This window comes from Symphalangus syndactylus, chromosome 6 (assembly GCF_028878055.3).
Source record: "Symphalangus syndactylus isolate Jambi chromosome 6, NHGRI_mSymSyn1-v2.1_pri, whole genome shotgun sequence".
NCBI classification, from domain to species: domain Eukaryota; kingdom Metazoa; phylum Chordata; class Mammalia; order Primates; family Hylobatidae; genus Symphalangus; species Symphalangus syndactylus.
In genome coordinates, this window is record NC_072428.2 from 136,441,327 (window position 1) to 136,458,569 (window position 17,243).

The 17,243-nt window shown below is 33.8% G+C and overlaps 1 protein-coding gene across 2 annotated transcripts in view; it reads left to right on the plus strand.

The window, feature by feature from the left end:
• The window catches only part of CNTNAP2 (contactin associated protein 2), a 2,323,962-nt gene that overhangs the window by 511,249 nt on the left and 1,795,470 nt on the right, over nucleotides 1-17,243 (plus strand). The gene's annotated exons all lie outside the window — the stretch shown is intronic.

The window sequence follows — 17,243 nt, forward strand, 5'->3', positions numbered from 1 at the left end:
GTCAGTAAATTTGCTTTATTTTGTACTGAAATATATTGCTCTAAGCCAGATTTTCACAAACTGTTATCAGAGATATAGTAATTCTGCAATATGTGAGTAATAGTATTCTAGGGTTTCACATACAGAATACTCTGAATACTAAACTCCCTCTTGAGATGCTGTGATGTTCATTAACATAATTGTACCCTCTAAGAAACTAAAAATTACCGAAAAAGCAATCTTTTTAACACTGCTTAAGATATAAACAAACTAATTTCCCATTTCCTTTTTTTTAATATATCTCCCCGATATCTTAATTTTAGAAGCAGATTGCATTATGATAAATACTTACAGAGTGACTAGACTATTGTTTGGCATAGACCTAGGTTGAGAATGACATTAATAAACTTTGCATACTGAGTTCAATTCCAGAAGTGGGTACTGTATTTTTCTGAGAATTTGCTATCTCATGTGGCAGATAATTTATATATACAAAAAAGTAGAGTAAGAAATTTGAGAAATGTTGGCTTAAATGTGTGAAGAATTTTTATAATTGCTGTGCATACAGTGAAAATGGCTATTTTGTCACCTAAACAGGCAGGGAGAACTTGGAAATGTGAAAGTCCTTACAATTCTACTGCTTACTGTAATCTCAGTATGAAATAATGTAATTATGTTTACTTGCAAGTTATCCTATGGTTGCAGATAGGAAGACTTGATACTGTAAATATGTAAATTCTTCCTATATCAATCCATATTTGTGTTAATATAAAAGTAAAAAAATAAGCCAACAGTGTGTTTGAACAAAATAAGCTTATTTTAGAGTTTATATGATAAAAAAAGTTTGCAAAAAAAATCTGGGAAATTATGTTGAAGAAAAACAACATTGGAGAGCTAGCTCTATAAGATATTAAAACATATGATAAAGTCTCAATAAATAGGACAGTATGATACTGGTTCAAAGAAACACAATAGGAATATGCCCAAATACATATGAAAAATTATTGTACATAGGAAATGTTATGAATGCAAAAAAAGTAGAAAAATTAAGTTGATTCCATATACCATTTCTTATACAGGTAAAATTCCAAGAAAATAAAAGATCCAAATGAACTAAAGTGGTGGCAATTAGAAGAATGAATATAATTTTACAGAAAGTAAAAAAAAAAAAATAAAGATTGAACTCAAATGGAGGTACAAAGCATTCAAAACAAGAATCCACAAAAACTTGTAGGTGAGGGCAAATGTTTTATTTTGGGAATGATGCAGAAACTGGTATCAAAATTGACTTGAGTTAAATAATCAGTTTGAAGTTGTGGAAACCTGAGGATGTCATATACACAGTATGAAAACTGGGTTTGATGTTAAGGAAAGATGTATGTTAATTTGCACGGAGACCCTTAAGATTATATGTGGCTATAGAGGGAAATGTGGCTATGATCTTAAGGATGAGTTTTTGGTGGCATCCACTGAAAAGATGTAAAAAGTAGGAGAGTAACTTGAGTGCATAGACTAGGCATGTCAAGACCTCAAGGGAGGAGGTAATTTGAAGAATTTATTAGGTGATCAACAGCATCTAATATTGCAATAGGTGTTTATTCATGCAGAGTAAGGTAAGAGATAGGAAGACAGCAAAGCAAAGAACATGCAGGGATGTTGCTTCTAATTTTTCCACTATGACTTTCAATTATCTTCAATTTCCATTTCCACAAAGAATGTTTACTTGATGTTTAAAATGAAATTAATTGTAGGCATCTCTTATTTCCTTTGTATTTTAGTGAGTCATCATTTCAAAACTTTTGTCACATGTCAATGTTAAATATGACATAACTACATTGCCCTTGATACTAGCTAAAATTAAATTTTTTACTGATTGGAAAATACACATAGTGATTTATTTCAGAGGGTAAAAAATATTATACTAAAGTCTATTAAGAATCAGTTCTGCTAGGAGTCTCCTTCAATGTGTTTCAAATATTCGGTGTGTTCCAAATGTAAGACAGAGTGGAGAATGAAAACTTTCAAGTTTGAAACACCAAAGATTGTATAGGATGGGGGAGACCAAATACCATTAAAATTCACCAGGGTGATTCTATCTTGGAGGTCTCTTAGGAATCCATGTTCCATCTCTTCCGTTATTCCCAGGTAATAGCATGATCTTGCCATTGTTTTCAATTTCCAAATGCATTAAAAGTGTGGCAAGATACAATTAGAGTGTGTAACTTAAATGCTAATAAGACGTATTCAAGCAAGCATAGGGCTCTGCACTTACAGAAATGTACAAGTAAATCTAATTTACTAAAATACATTTAGTACATGTAAATATAAAATACTGCGATAGCTGGGCACGGTGGCTCATGCCTGTAATCCCAGCACTTTGACAGACCGAGGTGGGTGGATCACGAGGTCCGGAGATAATTATTTTATATCCTTTCTCAACTGAAAGTTCCATGGACATAGGGACTATGTCTTGTTTCTTTATTGTATTCATTTCACTGTATGGCTAGAAACTAGGGCTGGCCATTTTGTGTATTATTGTACTTGTTCCATATCTCATATTATCAGATGGTTGATATTATTATTATCATCGTTTTCATTTTACCAGTGAGGAAATGGATTCAGAGTTTAAACACCTTGCCCTAGATCAAACATAACTCTGACTCTGGAAGCCAAATTCTCAGCCACCTCATGGTGTTGCCCCAGTACCTGAACTGTATTAATGCACTTAGTATAGTTATGTCATTGCAGGAAAAGGGACTCTAAGATGGTGGAGGGTCTCAGAGCCAAGTTATGTCACTAATGAACTACAGATATTCAATGTAAATTCAGGAAGAAATAAGAGAGGTATGTGAACTCTCATGAATATTTGAGGTTTGCCATATCATGGATGATAATCATTATGCTTAAGTATTATTTCTGTTAGTATTATTATTTTAATTATTAATATTTGAATCCACAAAAAGAAGATAGAATGGAGTGTGGTAGATGTAACACATTTTAATTCAATAGTGAGCAGAGTTGAATAACTGGCATACTGGAACGACTGATCCAATTCATCTTTACTGCTGGTGACTAGGCAGATAGTAGATGATTATCTGTCACGAATGCTGTTGAAAAGTCTTAAAGTGCTGAACTAACTTCTTCCAAGTGTTATGAATCTGTAGAATTTAGTATAGTGCTCAACATTTATCATGTTGAGAATAAGATTTCCATTGACTTGAGAAAAGTAAAACATAATCTATAAAGCAGGAATATCAGCTGTTGTTATTCCCCATGATCAACTTAAATGTAAACCTCTGATTTACGTAGAACATTAATATGTATGCATACATTTTTGGGAGGAGATTTGATTGCAGTCATAAATTTGCTGAAGTCCTAAATGCATTGTTGACATCCAATCATTTACTGTTTTGGCGTAATTATTAATATAGTTACTATTATTCTGCCTATGAATGTGAATGAGTGTGATATCAGAATTAGAATGAGTCATATTATAAATCCTCTTTCCAACTTTGAATTACATTGTATGTGTGCTTGAGTATTATAGATGTAAAAAGTGACATGAGTTCTACATGGAATATAATGCAAGCATTACATCCAGACATTTTCATGTAGATTATTTTAGTAGTCACAGAATTTTACTACATTGAAGGAATTGATATTATGACATTTTTGATAGGGAAACCAAGAGTGACCCATTCAAATTGTATGATGTCAACTTCTGTGAAGAAAGATAATTGAATGTTGGTATTTAGAAGATTGAAAAATTTCAGTCATATTGTCATAGTGTGTTGATTGATTAAGCCTAGCCATAAGTATATAACATTCATTTTTACGTTTTGTCTCTTTTGTATGGTTATGTGGAATCGATGCTATTACTTTGACCTCCAATGTTTAATTCAACAAGCAGAAATATAACGTTTTCATTTGACAAAACCCACTTATTTTGCTTGAGAAATTATAAAACAAAACCAGCAGGTGTCTAAGATTGAGTACTTGAAATTATCATTTAAAGCAAAGTGTCTTGTATGGTTTCAACATTTTTCACTCCATTTTCTGGCAGCTGACACTCATCTACTCTCAGTAAGTGAATAAGCAGTTGGTGAGTATCCCTGATGTCAAGGAGCTGTCATAATTTCCATGGAGTTAGCTCTGTTAGGCATTACAGAAATTCACTGTGATCATGCTGACAACTCTTTTGTATACTCATAAAGTATACAGCAGAGCAGTTTGTCCCAGGGCTAAGGTCAGGCTTTTTATTTTGCTATTATGAGAAATCAATAAATACACAATACTATTTGTCTTATTTATTCTAAGGAAGGAGGAGACCAAGGCATATTTTCCTCCTTGTAATTCAAAAATATGTCTAACATTATTATTAGATTAGTACTGATGGGTCAGTCAGTACTACAGGAAAACAAAATACGTAGAAACAGTGATAGTCCGTCAAAGTTTCGAGCTAATTTCAAACAGATTGGGTAACATTTGAATCTTCTATGGAAGCATTCCTCAAAGTTTAATCTTCAAGATATTTCTGAATTTATCTTCATCAGATGTTGGATATGTCCCATGTATCCAATGATCACACTTCTGCTTGACTTCCAGCCCCAGCCCTTGCTCCTCTACCTGCAGCTGCTTCCACATACACATCGATGGGCATTTAGGCTGCCATAACCCTAACTCAACGAGCCTAAAACTAGGTGGACCATCTTTTTTTTTCTTTTTAAAATTTATGTTTTTATTATTATTTTTTGAGACAGGGTCTTTTTCTTTCACCCAGTCTGGAGTACAGTGGTGCAATCATGGCTCACTGCATTCTCAATCTCCCGGGCTCAAGCATTTCTCCCACCTAAGCCTGCCAAGTAGCTGGGATTACAGGTGCATGCCCCACACCTTGCTAATTTTTTAAAATTTTTATAGAGTTGGGGGTCTCACTATGTTACCTAGGCTGGTTTTGAATGCCTGGGCTCAAGCAATCCTCCTGCCTCTGCCTTCCAAAGTGCTGTGATTACAAACATGAGCCACCGGGCCTGGCCTTCACCATCTTTTTTCTTAAATCCCTTATTAACTTGGGATTTGTCACAATTTTATCATCCAAACCTAAAATTTTCCCTCATGTACTTCCAAAATCTTCTGAATTTACATATTCTCTTAATATTTTCCTTCAAGTTTACCATGCCTCAGTCCCTTTACTTGCTTTAATGATATTTATTGCTTTCTTCATTTTGTGAAAAGTACATATTCATTTAAAGGAAGCAGAAAATGCAGAAAGATTAAAAGGACATAAAAATCCTTTGCAATGTATCTATATTTAAGCATTATTAATATTTGGAGCTAAACTTCATGTTCTCCATCTTTTAATGTTAAACTAAACAAATACTTTATAAAGTATTTCTTGATCATGGCAGCAGGATGCGTTTTCTTCTTCTTGCTGCCTGTCAATATCACTCGAGTGGCATATACAGTCCTATTGAAGATATTTGTGCAAATAGATTGTTCCTTTTTCCAGGTTTAAACTCTTTAAAGGCCTTTAAACTCTTTAAGGCCAAGGCACATGCTTATACATTTCTTTGTTTAAGATAGATCTGGTACAGTGTATAATGTTAATACAATATTTGTTGAATGAATATGTTTAATAATTCAGATCTATTTGAATTATTACTGTGAATAAACAAGTTTAATTCTCTATAGTATGAAAATATGTGTGAGTCAGCTGGTTAGGAGGAAGTAAAATTTTTTATTCAGTTAATAATGACAATACAGATTACATGCTTCAGTGAAGCAAATTCCTTTGTATAAGGTACAATACATTGTTGGGTTCACAATTGCAGAGTCATAAGACAATGTATTTCTCCTCATATTCCTCTCTTACAGAATGTACCATTCAAAATAATTGATGTAAGTATAAAGAATTGTCTTTTTGTGCTACTAAAATTTCCACTACTTATTTTCATTTGTCTTCCCAGCACTTCTTCTAAACAACTGTATATTTTTAAGGCTTTTGGTATTCATTGTTGATATTCCATTTCATTTTATATGTTCTATCTCTAGCAATTTCATCTTTTTTGGGGGATAATCTCCTTTTTTTCTGTGTATGATTTTAAATTTCAAATTTCACTGTCTTGGCAACATGTAGTGTACATACCTTTTACTTTCTCCTAAACTAGTCAGATTGCATCCTATTTTTTTGCAGAAATAATTCAAAGTTTTTCCTCTTTTTAAATAAAGTTGTTTCCAAGTTAGGGAAATAAAGACAGAAATCCAGCTATAATAAATAAGTAGTACTATAGAACTGCTTTCCCAAGACCATGTATGCTTGGAGACAATCAAGGATTATGGCATTTGTCAGACCATTTTATTGCTGGGTCTCAAAAATCTCATTTACTCTTTCCTACTTCGAATGACCCAAGTTTCTTCACATTGATCATCTAAGTTTTGCATTCTTTGGTTAGTTTCATCAAAAAGCACCTAGTGCTGCACTCACGTGTATTTTATTTTGTTGATCAGGTGGGTATTGTTTTGTCTTCTTCTGTAGTGAGCATTATCTGTATTTGCACCCACCCCATGGCTGCAGCAGTATTTATTCACATTTCTAATTTTAGGATTGTGGAATTTTTTCCATCGCAAACAAATAGGATTTTATATTTTTCTTCCACATGGTCCAAGGGTCATTCTGAAAACAGGATTTCTTATGTGTCACCCCAATACTACACTATTATAGTATTTTACTGTGAATACTGTGAGTACTAACTCACTGTATCTACACTTGAAAATGGAAACATCAGTCTGTTTGCTGTTCATTTTGTGACAGACTTAAAACACTTGAGCTTTTTGAAGGTCTTGGTACGTAAATTTTTATCATATACCTAAAAACACTCAGATACTACTGCTGGGAGATTTTGGGCCATGGTAGAGGAATTTGTCCAAAAATAGAAAATAGTAATTGGTTAAGAAATAATATACAAGGAAACAGAATTGTTTCTAAGTTTTATTCTACCCAATAACACAAAATACATTTTGCATGGCATTGTTGTGAGATGTCCATTATACGCTTTCCTACATTTGATTAGAAAAATGTATCGTAATTCTAGGTAGTATAGGAATCAGCTGGAGATTTCTTAGGTCTAACTCCAGACCAGTGGTTCACAAAGCATGCTTATAAGACCAGAAATATCATCACCTGGGTACATGGTAGATAAGTAAATAATAGTGCGCACCCCAGACACAGTGAATCAGAAACTCAGAGGGCAGAGCTCTGCAAGCTGTGATTGAACAAGTCTCCCAGGTGAGTTTCATGCACACTAAAGGCTGAAGCTCAGTGAGAACCATTGTTTTTAACCAATTAAAATACAATCTTCAGGTGAGTCATATACACTGCCAAAATTGACAAAGCTTGAGAATCACTGAATAATAATAATCATTTTCAGGTGGTACTTGGTAAATTTACAAAAATGTAAACGTGTGGGAGTTGCCTAGCCATTCACACATTTATTAGGATTATTCTCATGTAGTCGTCTCCTAGGAGAGAGCAGGGTCCTGGGTGATTGGAAAGGCTTGAAACATGAGCAGCACCCAAGCAGAGTAGTTTTGGAAGACTTGACATGGCAGAAAAAAGTGCACATTTGACAGGTAAGGAGAAACTGCGTGTCCGGAACCTAAACATTACTGGCTTTCTTGACTTTGTGTTTGTGTGTGCAAATTTGGAGTGCAGTGGGATAATGCTAAAAATGTGGCAAGAACGAAAATACTAGAGCGTAATGTAGGTAGATAATATTAAGGTCAGAATAAAGGAAAAATACAGTGAATTCAGCATTAGTGAAAGTAGTTAATTTAATATTCTACTATCATCTCAAAATATGATAATATTTTAAATCCCATTTTTGAGATATGATTGCACTTTCTTCTTAATAGCTCCTACTCTAATAATCTTGATTTATATCTATGCAAATCTAGACCCCTAACGGTTCCGGTTGTTTTAAACATATAATCTGGTCTCTGAACTCAAATAGTTATTCTAGATTTAGAAACAGTGCTAGTCATCTGTTAGCACATTAACACATAAACCTATTCTGAATTGGAATATGTTTTGAAAATGTTCCATCCCCAGAGTAATTATGTTCTTGCCTTGAGCCCCTGGTGCCCCAATGCTGTTTATACATTAATTTAGTCTCTTATATGCTTAAGAAGAAAGTATATGAATGCAAATGAGAAAGTCCCAACCTCTGGGATTTGAATCAGAAATTTAAAAGAAGCTAAAAGAGCATCAAAAATGGAAGCAGGATTACCAATAAAATCTAATGATTTTAGGAAGCATTAAAATGATAGTCGTGTATTTATAAGCAAAGCCGTTTATGTATTTTGCTTTTATTTATTTCATTTTTGAGATAAGGTCTCGCTGTGTCACCAAGGCTGGGGTGCAGTGGTGCAATCACGCCTCACTACAGCCTCTACCTCCCTTGCTCAGCTTCCTGAGTAGCTAGGGCTACAGGCGAACCCCATTAGGCCCGGCTAATTTTTTGCATTATTTGTTGTCGATACAGAGTCTCACTATGTTTCCCATTCTATTCTGAAGCCCCTGGGCTCAAGGAGTCTTCCCACTTCAGCTTCCCAAAGTGCTGGGGTTATAGGCGCTAGCCACAGCACCTGGTCTATTTTGCTTTTAAAGTTAATAAACTACTAGCGTTTTAGTTGGAAAAAATATTCTCTCATGTTATTTGTAGAAATGCTGTAGAAGAAAAATATACATATTATTATATAAAATTTGCTGCCTTTTCACACGTGAAAGTATTTGAGGTCTAAAATCAGGTGTATCTGAGGGCAAAAAAGGCAAAGATTCGTGGTCATTGAAACAGGAATCTTAAGAGACTATATCTACAAAGAACATTTCTTGTATATGTTGTAGACACTTTAGCAGTAAAATTTTCTCTTTTGTATTCTGTCTCTTCACTGAGAGGTACCCTTATTAAAACTCTGCAAGGGAATATATAATTTAAATTACATATTTTGGTATAACTTTAGGCAAGCTTATAATAGTAATGCTTTTCACATGTATTGTGCCTTCAGACTATCTTGATATTCAAGTAGATCAGCTTAGCCTGGAAATCCAGTGGATATATGGATTGTCCACAGGCCAAAGTCTTCTTTTGCAAAATCACATGCAGACTTTCCAATATTGAAAGGATTTTTCAAACTTCCAGTTCTCTAATGATATATACATAACATATAAAAGGTTATCCTTGCCCATCGATGAGTCAAGGGGATAAATGTGTAACTACCACTATCTACAATAAAAATAATATTTTTGTTACATCAGATCACAGGCCCAAGCTTTATTTAAATTGACAACAACAGGACTCATGTAATAGTGTTGTGAGGATTACATTAGATTTAGAATCTAAAAAGTGATAGGAGCCTAGAATAGCCCCTAGTAGATATGACAAATATTTAATAAAAGTAGTTATTACTGTTAACAGATATGTGATTTATATTAGTAATGTTGTAAAATAGTGTGATCTCTCTCTCATGCTCACACGGACCTTTTTTCTTGTTCCATGCAGTATGTTAACAGCAAAACTAGTTTACAGGTGAGAATGACAAAATGTGAAAGAAGATTTCCGTTTTCCCTTTCTTTAAATAACTAGCATTTCAAGACATAATTTTTTAAAAAATGAAAATTCTAAATTGTTATTTACTTTAAAAGTATTTAAAAGAGATTCTGCCAATGGTTTACTATAAGAACAAAAAGGAGTATTTTTTCAGGAAATCAAGCCGGAGATTATGAGTATCCATTCTTGTTGGCAGACCTTATTTGCTTATTTTAAAGGCAGTGAGCAAAAGATGTAGAACTCCAAGAGGCAGACATTGATTAGAAGTTTTTCTTTAAGATGTCATTTTTGTTTTCTGAGAAAGCATTTATTTTTAAAACTTGGCACTGATTATTAAGACAGGTACAGCTTAAATTTCCCACTAAAAAATCATATGTCATTCCCAAACCTGTTCATATACACAGAGAAAAATACTTAGGTATGTACTCATTACTTTGGCCTTTCCTTAATCTGAATAATTTTTTTTATAAAACAGTATTTTTGTGATGTTGCTCCATCAGCTCATTTAAAAACTGCTATATGATCTTGTTCAACATTGTTTAATCTTAGGACCATTTTCGTTTCACTTATAGCTCTAACATCTGTCTTTTTTTTTTTTTTTTTTGCCACAAACTCTTTTGTTTCTGTCTTTAGTAGCTATCCATGCTTTTTATCCTCCCACTCACTATCAATTGCTCTCAATATGATGACAATTTAAGAGACTTGTAGCAAGCTGATTGTCTTCCTCATATTTTCCCTATCTATAGATTTGTTTCCTCAAAGAGCTCTAAGAGAAGTGTCAGGCATTTGCAGAGACACATTGTCTTGGTTGCATCCACCACTGTTAAAACCTCCAATGTCGCAGGGAGACTTCTCTGTAATTTCTAGAGTCACTACTGGAAGTCTTATCATGAACACAGGTCATCATTGTGGCCACACAAAGGCTCTGGCACTAAAGAACTCTGATAGACATTCTATAAGAATGAAGCTTACATTTTGGCTAACAGTCCCTTAATTTCTTATCTCCAAATTTTAAGAAAATTAACAGTAGGTCTTCATGGTTTATTCATCATACATAAAATTTTGTTCATTTGACTTTCCTGGTGATTTTTGATTATAGTAAAATCCAACATTCCTATGGAAATATAATTCAATTAACATATGTGTTCTAAAATAGTCTAGCATCTACATTATTGAGTAAAAAAAAAGATAAATACATTTTATTTAATCCAATATGTCCGAAGAGTAAACAAAGATACAATTAATATATTTTATTTAACCCAAAAAATATGATTTTTACATGTGTTCAATATGAGAACTATAGGTAGGATATTGGACATATTTTTTAAATTAACGTTTCCAGTGTGAAGTGTATTTTATACTTGCAACACATCTCAGTTTGAACTAGCTACATTTCAAATGCTTGATAGTAACAGTGACCTATGACTACCATATTGGACACCGTGGGAATCAATTCCAAAATAAAAAGTATAAATTACATGATCTTTAAGTCTTCTTTCAGCTTTTCTTTCATAGTTTTCTATTGAGTGATTTCTATACCTCTAACCTATGTGTTCCAAGAAACAAGTAGAAAGTGAATATATCCTTGAAATATTTAGCAGTGAATAAAAATAAGTAATTTATTATTTCTTATCATTGACTGTTTTGGGAAGGAGTTCACTAAGTAGACCCTTTATCGTATTATCATCAAAGAATACTACTTATTTCTTGGTTACTACTATCTCTTTGATACATTTAAATACATTATTAAGCTTTTATTATGTCCCGTGAGTCCTATTTAATTTTTAAGCAATGCATTTGTAGAATTCCTCTGGTTTTACTAGAGTTAACCTTTTATTTTCTGCTAATTACTTAAAGCTCCTCTTAGAAATGTATTTAAATGGTCACGTGTACAAAAGGTAAATTGACTAATAACTGATTCAGTTACGCACAATATTTTATGCATAGGCTTTATTTTTATAAGTCATGTTTATGGTCTTCCTAAATAAGCAGTTAAGGAAATACATATAAATGTTAGTAAACTATCAATTATACTGATACTACATATGAATTAGACAAAGTTAAAAAATTTAGAAAATTTTTCAACCTGGCATATAGCATGTGTCCACCTTGAATATAACAAATCCAGAGACACAGGAAAAAGCCAAATACAGAGAATATGATTGGTTATGAGCATGAAGGACACAAGAAAAAGCCAGACACAGAGAATATGATCGTTTGGTTATGAGCATGAAGAGATGATGCAGTGTTTGGGAAAAAGGGCCACAATCATGTCTACTGGGGATTCACCCTGTAATTACATCACCATCCAGCTGAATGCAAACCTGCAGGGAAAATGATTAAGGTAGTCTTATTGAATGTTGTGCTTGCAATCTGTTTCTCTGAATGCCGATAAGAAGGCAATAAAGTCAAAGACAACTACACAACTCATGTATACTGGAGAAGAAAACTAGGCTCAGTTGCAATGTACTGTAACAATTTTGAAGTTATATAGTGCCACTAACTTGAGTGACCTAGAAAAATTGAAGTTCAAGATGGTAGCATTTTATAAACCAGTGAATCATGTCATTACCGTAGGGATATAAAAGTGGATTATTTATTTTAAATATTCTATTCAGTTATCTCTGTATATCCTGCATGTACCATATTTCATAGACTACAACAACACATATAATAAAAGAAGGCAAAAATAAACTTTTGAAAAAAGAAAATATACTGGGAAATGTAATTTTAATTCCATAAATTATAAAATACTACTAATCTTGGTGATTTGGGGGAAGGAGAGCTGATGGAAGTGGCCAACAAAAGTTGAGCCTTTACTAAGTAATGAAATTTGTATCCTCTGCCTAGCTTACTTGATCTCTTTTAGTCTGCACAGCTGTGTGCTATTAGTATTTCCTCTTAAAAGATAAGGACCCTGAGCCTGAAAAAAATTAAGTTGCACAGTACACAATCATTAAACTAAAAAACTAGATCTAACTGCAAAGCTCACATTGTTTACACGTTACTTGAAAGTCTAGAAACTTCACTTCTGTGTCTTGCCAGTTATGTCCCCAAATAGGAATTTGACCCATTGGACTCCCTTGTGGACCACTAGATTAACCAATGTGCGTATTAGAGCCTGTCAGAAGGGCCAAGACATTTCTTCCTGTGAAATAATAAGTATGGAAACAAGATATTAAATATCTACTGTGTTTCAGAGGAAAAGTCATGCTCAGATATTAAATACATACGAAAATGTAGCAAGGAAATAATTGGTTGCAGGTGCTGTTGGTGACTCACCCATATCTCATCAACACACTTCACTCTTGTACATTCCAACTGGAAGCACCTGAGACTCTTTCTGAAGGCTTTTCTGGCCAAGGTGCCTGGCTCAACTGAAGGGCAAATGGAAATGCGAGGCATTCATATCACCTGGGAGCAGCCCTGAATCAATGACTGGCAGCTTTGTGGATCAATATCTTAGTTCCCTTGTTCCTTGGTGGGGAGAAACCTGAGACACAGTATACTCTGCTTCTCAAAGCTGAGCAGTGGTGTTGGGTTCCAGAGATCTTCATGTGTCACAGCAGTAGTCTGCTCAACATCTCAACATTGTACTGATTCCTCGTTCCCTTGGGATCATACCAGTGCTTCCCTTGGAACATCTGTCCCCCAAAAATATTAATACTCACGTATTTGCTCAAGCTTTTCTGGGAGAATTTAATGTAATCTATAATTCCAGTGCTGGAAGTTAGAATTTTAGTATGACAATGGTAATCCTTTAAACTTTCACAAAACACCACTGGCCCGTTTGTTTTTTGCCTATTGTAGTAAAAGAAAGAAAGAGAAATCTAGAAGGAAGAGAACAAAGTCTATGAAAATAAGAGGGGACGAGAGACAAACAGGAAAGAGAAGTAAAAAGGGAGTTCAGAAAAGGAGGGAATCACAGCTCAGGAGCAGAAATGAGTAAAATGTTAGCAAAGCAAAGAATTGTGGTGAGGGGAATATTTTCCAGAGGATTCTTTTGAAAAGACTTGTTGGAAATTTGGAAAATGAGCAACAGTAATGTCAAATACTATAGCTCTTTGAAAGAGAGGAATGAATAAATAAAAAATATTTATTGATTCAGGTGGAAGATTCTGGACAAATAAGTGAAATTTGCAGTGAGGATGATGATTGTTCAATATGAGGACGGCCTTTCTAATAGAAACCATCTGCTAGGGTAAAGCTACCTCTTTGTCACTTAACTCCAGCTTCAATGAAGTTGTTCAGATGGTTGGTGTTTCTCAGAGATTTGGTTTATCACTCATTAGCCAATAAACCTGTGAATTTATATGTCAAAAAAAAGCTGATGCTGGGCAGACATTGCTTAATCATCAGCTAGTGTCTGCATACCTGCTTAACACCCTGTAACATGATTTTGTCTGAAAACACCTAGTTTCCCAGACTAGCGTCTCTTCTAATGTCAACTTTCCCGCTGCACTGCCAACGCAGGCCCATTCATTTAAAATTTAAGAGACATTTGCAGCATTCCTGTTCTGTATCGGGTTTGTTCAATCTCACTGAGGAGTCCAGATGTCTACACAATTATTTCTTACAATGAAACATGCATTGATGAGATTAGATACACTTTATTCCATAGAAAAAAAAACCTAAAGTGGTTGTAAAATGTGTTCAGTTATTGTGAATCCTTTCTAGTTGGTTATAATTATGTGATTGGATGTAATAGAAAAAGTGCATATTCCAGGAAACCTGTTTTTCTTTTCTTTTTTTTTTGAGACGGAGTCTCACTCTGTCGCCCAGGCTGGAGTGCAGTGGAGCGATGTCCGCTGGCTGCAAGTTCCGCCTCCAGGGTTCACGCCATTCTCCTGCCTCAGCCTCCCTAGTAGCTGGGATGGAAACCTGTATTTTTGTCTTATCTTGAACTATACCTAACAGGTTAACCTTGGAAAGTCATCTGACTCTGGAGGACCAATGTTTCTTTGTCTATAAAATGAGCTTGAACAAAACCTCCAAATTCCACTACGTCTGGTTCATGAATAGACTACAAAGATGTGCTTCAAATGTGTTGGAACTGAATGCAAAAATTTGTGAGCCTGTGCATTTTTCTGCAAGAGGGTTTTAATCAAATTCTCAGACTGTTATTTGAAACATTTTAAGAAATGCTGAATTATACTACCTTGAAGATCTTACTTTTTATGAAATACTTTGATTCGTAATTCTATGACTCATTACCTTTTTGGCAATTTTGAATAGCCATTTCTAGGAAAGAAACTTGTTCCTTAAATAAATATCAAAGTTACACTGATCTTAAAATAATGGTTTATCTAGCCATGAAGTATTTCACATCTAAAAGAACCGTTTAGGTTCTTGGCCAATTAAAATTGATACATCAAATGTTAGAAAAAACTGAAACTGTGAAACTGTGGGCTGCATTACACATAAAATCTCAAGAAATGTAGAATTTTGAAACTGCTAGTAATAGTGACTAAAGTGAAACAAAAGATTTTTTTTTAATATCTCATAAAAGTCAAGTCTGAAAAGTAAAATTTCTCAGGTCCCGCATAATGTAAAACGGCTTAATAAAAGCAGCAAATATAAAATGACTATGATAAAATACTCAAAAAATGGATGTTATCTTTTGTGAGTGTACTGCCTCAACTCATATCTATATGCCTGATTTAAAATAATATATATTTGGATTTTATTGGTGTGATGGTTTTATTTGGTTTACTTTTCTTGTATAATCCTTAGGGTTAATAAAAAAAAGTAAAGAAAAATAAAGAAAATTGGAGTAATAAAAACCCTTTAGGGAGGAGTTTGTTAGATATTCATCATTCCTTGAATCTTCAAATTCACTGCTCAGCATGGGGTAGACATCCTGCCTCACTGAACGTTCAATTATTTTATGGGCTACAGCTCAGAAGACAAATCACCTTTTTCATAAGCTGCTTGTTGAGAGAAGCTTGAAAAGGATGATACTGTGTGGAGGTTCAATACCTTTGAACCTTATAGTAAAATTACAAAATTATTGTTGATTTACATAAGCATGTTATTTATCTCAAACTACTCACCAATTAAGTTGAGACTCATTAATTGTACATTTTAGGATATTATTTCATAAGATTAATGAAATTAACCAGCGATTACAATGTTTTATTTTTAAGATGCTTTCAAATTATTTACAACCTATCTGTATTACACTACAATCATGTCTAAGAGAGGAATATTGCCGTAATTTTGGGGAAGACTGTTCCTATGATGATGAATGAGTATGTTTTTCAAAATCCAAAGAACAATTGACTTATTTCTAAAATTCAATCCTAGGGTAACAAAGAAACTCGGCACTTATAAGCATTGTATATTTGTTTTAAATTATAAGTGCAGAATGTTAGTTCATTTAATGAGTATATATATTTGACTTCAATATTGTTTCGTTGAAAATAATGCATAAATGTTAATGGAAAATAACTGAAGCCATAGAAGGGAAAGGTAGTTGTGTCAAACACCATATAAAAAGATAGATACGGCTGGGCACGGTGACTCACGCCTGTAATCTCAGCACTTTGGGAGGCCGAGACAGGCCGATAACCTGAGGTCAGGAGTTCAAGACCAGCCTGGCCAACATGGTGAAACTCTGTCTCTACCAAAGATACAAAAATTAGCTGGGCGTGGTGGTAGGCGTCTGTAATCCCAGCTGCTCGGGAGGCTGAGGTGGGAGAATCGCTTGAACCCAGGGAGGAGGCAGAGGTTGCAGTGAGCTAAGATCGTGCCATTGCACTCCAGCCTGGAGGATAAGAGTGAGACTTCATCTCAAAAAAAAAAAAAAAGGTGAAATTTCTAAAATAATAATAAAAAAGTCACTTTAAAAAAATCTTAAAATATGAAAATGGCATGAAATTTATAGAAGTGTTGTTCATTTTTATATTTAAGCAGAGAATAGTGTGTAATATTTAAATTCTTTCCCTAATTTTTTAATATTCTTTACAACATTTGTTAAATATAAGGTATATTAAACCTAAATGGTGAATTAAACTCAAACTCAAGACACTACATGAAGAAAAATATTCCGTCTTCATTATCACTATCCATTTTGTGTAACATTTAGAGTAGTTGAAAACTTACTTTACTAAAGAGAGGTGAGAGAGGGTTAAAATTTTTGTTATTAATGTTGACTGCCTATATGAGTTTCATGTTCTTTTAACCTTGTTGAATTTAATTATTCAAGTAAAAGTAGTGTATTCAATCATTAATAGTACGCAATTCTATTATGTTATAAACTAGAGTATTTGAATTCCTAATTCTTCTCTCTGAAAATAGTAATATAAGAATTGTATATGACATAATTTGATAAGGATCTGTGACTATAATAAATTATAAATACAGGTGTCTATTCAGTTTTAGACTTCTGACCTCAGGCATGTGAAACAAGTGGGTATGTAAGGAGAGGTCATATCATTCATGGCATTTGCATTTTATATGTCCTCGAAAGTTTTCTTCTAAAACTGACCGTTTTGCTAATTTTGTAGTAATTTTACTTTAGATTTGTTCAGTTTTGATATGTTTTCTCCATTCACTGCCAACATCCATTTGAGTATTTGAATACTATGTAGATGTATTTTTAGTAAAATATGTTTCATTTTTATAATTGGATCCACACAGTGCTGGAGAGTTCTACGT